Raw genomic sequence first — 6,110 nt, 5'->3', positions numbered from 1 at the left:
CACCTCACACGTCTACTACTAACTAAAGCTCAGGAACACGTCGAAACACGCATCGCATAACACATAGACACATAACCATCGATTCACGCAATCACAGAAACACATAAACACGTAATCACAGATTCACATAATCACAGAAACACGTAGGCACGTAGAGCACAGAGACACATACACATTTAATCGCAGAAGCAGTCAGAATACAGAAACCTATCATTCAAAGCTCGCGTGTCGTTCGTATATAGCATATCGAGTAGTATGGTATAATCGTATAGCATGTCGAGTATCGTATAGCGTATATCGTAGCATAATATCGTCTAGAACTGCAACGACTTATTAGCGTTTTGAGATAGAATAGCAATACGAGTCGTGTATGCCGATCGAAGTGATAGCAAAAATCGAATAAACCTCAAAATTTTAAACACATATAACACATAAAACAACGAGTCATCAGAGTCGGCGGCTGCGGGCTCAGAATCGAAAACACCTAAAAATCGAGATATAGATTGTCTGCGGCTACTAGACATCGACTACCCAAAGCGATTCGACTATTCACAGTAGACTTGTCGTCACTTTCTAACTTTCGGGCTCACGTTGCTGCCTCGATTCTTGGGCATTCAACACGTATTCCCTAGGTCATACTCGTGAGTTCAGGTCGTTGGAGTCCGTCGAGGCTTTGGTGAGATGAGTAAAAGTTGGAATAAGTTGCCAAGGTTTGGGTGTCACCCCTGGCTTAGCAATTTCTTCCTTGTTTTAGTAAAAAATGAGAAGATTATTCATCAAAATATGGATTTCACTCCTGATTTGGTATAATTCTCCTCGTTTGTTATCGAAAATAATGAGGAAATCGTCGATAAATTGATAAGATTAGTATTAACCAAGCAATTTAGTCGAGAGTTTGCGGCTTTCACACCTAATCCCGACTGAATCGCTTGATTCTATTTGAAAATTCGAGTGCAGTAATAGTGAAAAATATTAGAATATAGCACATAAGCTTGGTCTATTGGTTCCTAACTATAGTCTAGGTCTCTAAGACAGCGACCCGGACTAGGTCGTGTCTAGCCTAATTCCCTATAGTTATGGCTCTGATACCAATCTGTCACACCCCGACCGATGGCGGAATCATCGGGGCATGGCACTGAGCGAAACAGATTGTCCAGATGTTCCCACAACAACTATTAATACTATTCAGTTAATTGATACGTCCCATACCGTATCCCAAATAATACAATATATTATTACAGATAACAACTAGGCAAGTATTCTGTTCCGACAACTCAGATTTAAATTAAAACAAATAAACATTGTTCAAATGCTCCTAAAGACCCAGCCTGACAAGATCTACAGACAACTATGCTCTAGTTGCTTGTTCCTAACAGACAACTATTTGTTGGGGGCTCTAGAGCTTTATTCTAGCCTCGCTTTCCTAGCAAGCAAACATCTTAAACACCTGTCACATACGTTAAAATAAAGTCAATACATTTAATGTAAAGGTGAGCATACAAGTTTGATAATAACATATAGAGTTCGAAATAGTTTACGCATAACCAGCACGTACACAGAGGAAAACGAAGCATGTTAATTATCGACATGGATCTATCGATACCAGTGAATGCGGGTTGACTGTCCGAGACAGTTCGCAATACATGATTACCACCGTAATCCATGCAAGTAATTGTCCTTAACAACCCCCGTGAGAACGGGTGCTGAGTCCAAACTATAGTACTACGTCGTTAAGGCAGGTAGACAGCATTCCATGTGTAAACACAATCAACAAGCATTCATTTAGTCACGTAATATATGCACATTGGTTAGCGTTCAAATATGTAATAGATCTTAGTTTGTTTATGTGGAAATCGGCTAAATCCAAGCTATTCTTGGTGGATTGAGGCCAAAACATGATGTTTTTGAAGAACACCATGATGACATCATCCTAGAATGCTTAGATCTTGATGATTTCACAGTTAGAAATCAAGATTTGAAAGATAGAAAGGTGTAGGAGTGTGTATTGATCAGGAAAGTACAAGATTTAGGATGAAAACTTACCGGAATCGGAAGAAATCTGGGAAAAGATGAGGAACACGAGCTGGTCGGTTAGAGAGTTTCCAAAAGTGGAAAGAATGACAATGACAGCCCTATTTATAGGCTCCAAAAGAGGAAAGGGCTGGCCGATCGGCCAGGCATCCCGATCGGACAGCCTGCTCGATCGGACAGTCCGTCCGATCGGCTGTGCTGTTCGATCGGCTGACAGCCTGATCGATCCACAGCCTGGTTCGAGCGTTCGGTGCGACGATTTTGATATTTCGATTCGATTGAAGACGATACGAGTACGATAGAGTTTCCTATTCAAATTACTTTTAATCCCAACCACTATATCTAACATACAATCATCTATATTTCACACTATCCTTACGCTACCATTCGTCGTAATTCGATTTCGATTGCATTCGATTTGAGTTTCGAGTTTTGATTCGAGTTTCGATTGATTCGAATGAATACCTGACAAAACATAAAGTAAGCACGCACAGGTAACACATAAGGCACACACACAAGTAGTATAACAACCAAGGTTCGCGTATTTCGAGATTCGAGTTCGATTGATGATTGGATTAGCTTGATTATTGATTGATTAACTTTATCGCATTGTTACTTCCTACTATTCACAGTCGTAAGTCGGTTCGCGTCGATTAAACATTCGATTACTTCGATTTATTCAGATTAACAATACTTACTCCACATAATACAAATAAAACATAAAATAGACTAATTATAGTCAAAGAAGTCAAAGTTGACTTGGACTTTGACTTTGACTTTGACATTTGAAAACCCGGGGTGTTACAATGTGTGGCATGTGTTAATCGCTTACTCTGGCCAAGTAAGTAGTGGCATATGATACCATGAACTTCTTATAGCGGACACATTTACATCCGATATAGTAAGGACAGGGTAAATGGGACAAATTAAAAGTACCCAAATGAATCAAATGAGTAAAATATTTGATAAAAATGTAAACGCACAGCCGGGTGACGGAAGCGTATTACATTAGGATAATGAGCCCGAGTGAAGGGACAAAGATTAATGTAAAACGATTAAGATATGCATTGGGAGGAGTGTACTTACACTCGAACCCGGAGAATACAAACATATAAAATAACTAAAATATGCATTTGGGAGGGGGTGTACTTACACTCGAACCCAGAAAATGCAAATATGTAAAACGATTAAGATATGCATTGGGAGGGGTGTACTACACTCGAACCCGGAGAATGCAAATATGACTTGTCACACCCCAACCAATGGCGGAAACATCGGGATGAGACGAAGTGTGAAGATTGCTAGAGACATCATAACGCTATTTGTGACAATATTTAGAAAATCCCAATTTCATTTCATAACTTCAAATAGTCAACAATACAAGAAATTCAAATACAACAAGTTTAACAAAAATAACATGATAACATAACAAAATTGATACAACATATTAAACCCTAACGTCTATATGTGTATCTAGGCATCAACGCTACTTCTTTTCTTAGCATCTTCCTCATCAACCTGTAACATGTTTAAAATAATTCAATGCAAATGCAAAGGCGAGTATAAGTCTTGAACAATTCCTCATAGCAAGCATGCGATTCAAGATAAACATTTAAACATGGCATGTGTCTAACATATCAAACCAAGGAAACGCAATATGCTCATGACATTACCGATGATAAAGGGCGGGTCGTTAATCCTATAGCGCTACATATGTCACGGTTAGGCTCGCACGAAGTTAATGATAAGTTCAACACATAAGAATCACCCAAGTTTAAAGTATCAAGCCATCACGTATACAAGCATGTTATAGGAATGTTCATGTGTTTAAGCAAAATGTTCATGTGTAAGTTTTTGATAAGTAAACATGTTACACCCCAAAAGTGGTAAAAGTAAAAAGGGGGAAATGCGAGTATACTCACGGTTTACAAGTTGTGACTTGAGAATCCGAGAGCAAGTTGGTGGTTGAATTAGCTAGTTGGAGCACCTTGTTTCTCTACACAAGGAAACAAAGCGTATGAGTTTGGGGAATTCGGAAGATTCGGAATTTAAGTGACATGAAAACGTTATAAAATATTATATCAAAATACTCATCTTCCCATAATACACTTGCATGACACTTGGTAACCACGAGGGTTATAATGATTTCATGAGTTGAACACTCACAAGAATCATAGCAAGGTTTAGGTCCTTAGATGATTATCCTACTACTTTAACAAATGAATATGATTTCAACATCAAAGGTTCGAGTGTACATAGATAGTATTTAGGTTGTATAATATACACATATTATTAAGTCCAAATGTTCAATTATTCAAGTAAGAGGTAGAAGATTACATCTTCATTTAGGTACCTCAAGTTGAGTCGTATGTGTCATGGATGGGGTAGGAAGACAAGACTTCCATTTAGGTACCCCTTTGATGTTCACCACTACACTTGATGTAAAAACAACCAAGGAGGGTCATGAACTAAGGTCATTACAAGTATGTAAAGTAAACTAACTAGTAGAAATCATCAAATCACGTGAGGATTGTAGGTTTGGGACAACCCAAGTTGTTCCATAATCACTCATGTATCAAAGGCTATGTTTGACATGATTGTTGGTTGAAACCCTAAACAAAACACCAAGTTTATGAGGTTTAATCCTCTGATTTTAAATGTCTCAACCTTGTTTTTAAGCTTAACCAACCATGGGATAAGTTGTAAGCATTAGGACATAGGTATGAGATGTGTTGAACACAAGTTACATAGGTTTAAACAAGTTTTTGATGAACATAAAAACAAACAGAAAGTTTATGGACGATTTCGGGGCATTTCCAGGTCTGATTTCTCCAAGGAGAAGTCTAGGAATCGAACCCCATGATTATCCAAGTAAATAGGAAAAAGAATCAAGTGATTTCGTTAAGAAATGAGTGAGTTATGCTCATTTTCGTGAAGGGGTGTCAATCTGCTCGAACCTTTGCTTTCAGCTACGGTTTGGAGGATGTTTTGAGAGTTTTTAGTGTTGCAAAAGTGGTAGAGAGGCTGGTTATAAGTGGTATTTATAGGGGGAAGGATTAGGGTTTTAATGGGTTGGGCTTTGGAAGTGTTTAGAAGGGGTTACACCTTGAAACTAGCCCACAAAACCCAACTATATGGGGCTGAATTTTGCTGAATTGGGGCTGCCATATTTCTTTATTTTTTTATTTTTTTAAAACATTATAATGAGTAATTTTGTTAGTTAAGTTGTGTAATAATATGCAACAATGTTTCCCCTAACTTGTAACAAGGTGAAATATGAAATAAAACATGATTTAACTAGGTAAAAAGTGTAATGTACTAGTATGTAACATGTTTGTAAGTGACAAGTATATGTCACATATTTACAAGTTCAACATATGTTTGTAAGTATCACAAAGAAGTATCAAATGATCTCATGATTAATCGTATTATGGTGTATGTATAGTATGTAACAAGGAAATGCAAGTTTTCATTCATGATCAAAATCTCGAGTTTACAACGAGTACTAGAAGGAACGAGTACAATGATACAAAGCTTCCAAAATTAGAAACACGAGTAAGACAAGCTATAAATAGAAAGTACAAAAACACAGGGCGTTACAGTCTCCCCTCCTTTAGGAAATTTCGTCCCGAAATTTAGGAAGACTCAGGGAAAAGATGAGGATATTTCGATTTCATTTCGCTTTCGAGCTCCCAAGTAAATTCAGCGCCACGTTTTCCTTCCCATCGAACTTTGACAATAGGAATTCGACTGCGCCTCAATTGCTTGGTTCCTTGGTCCATGATTTCGACCAGTTTTTTCTACAAAGTGAAGCGTTTCGTTGACTTGCAAGTCTTCGAGAGGAACGTGGAGTCCTTCGTCAGCTAAACATTTCTTTAAGTTGGACACATGGAAGACAGGGTGTACATTGCTGAGTTCTTCAGGCAGGTTCAGTCTATACGCAACCTTGCCAATCCTCTCGAGAATTTTGAAAGGACCAACGTAGCGAGGTGCGAGTTTCCCTTTCTTGCCAAATCGAACCACGCCTTTCCAAGGGGATACCTTGAGAAGCACGAAGTCACCTGTCTCGAATTCCATAG

At 38.3% G+C, this 6,110-nt stretch overlaps 1 long non-coding RNA gene across 1 annotated transcript; it reads right to left on the bottom strand.

Moving 5' to 3' along the window:
• Nucleotides 1-3,509: 3,509 nt before the first annotated feature.
• LOC110939353 lies at nt 3,510-5,029 on the bottom strand. Its single transcript, XR_002592193.1, has 3 exons — nt 4,989-5,029; nt 3,954-4,027; nt 3,510-3,549 (listed from the first exon to the last, which is right to left on the bottom strand). It is a non-coding gene; the product is annotated as an uncharacterized LOC110939353 (long non-coding RNA).
• Between the last annotated feature and the right edge of the window lie 1,081 nt (nt 5,030-6,110).

The sequence above is a fragment of the Helianthus annuus genome, chromosome 5 (genome assembly GCF_002127325.2).
Source record: "Helianthus annuus cultivar XRQ/B chromosome 5, HanXRQr2.0-SUNRISE, whole genome shotgun sequence".
Classification (NCBI taxonomy): Eukaryota; Viridiplantae; Streptophyta; class Magnoliopsida; order Asterales; family Asteraceae; genus Helianthus; species Helianthus annuus.
Note: the sequence above shows the minus strand (reverse complement) of the source record. Positions and strands in the feature narration are given on the sequence as shown.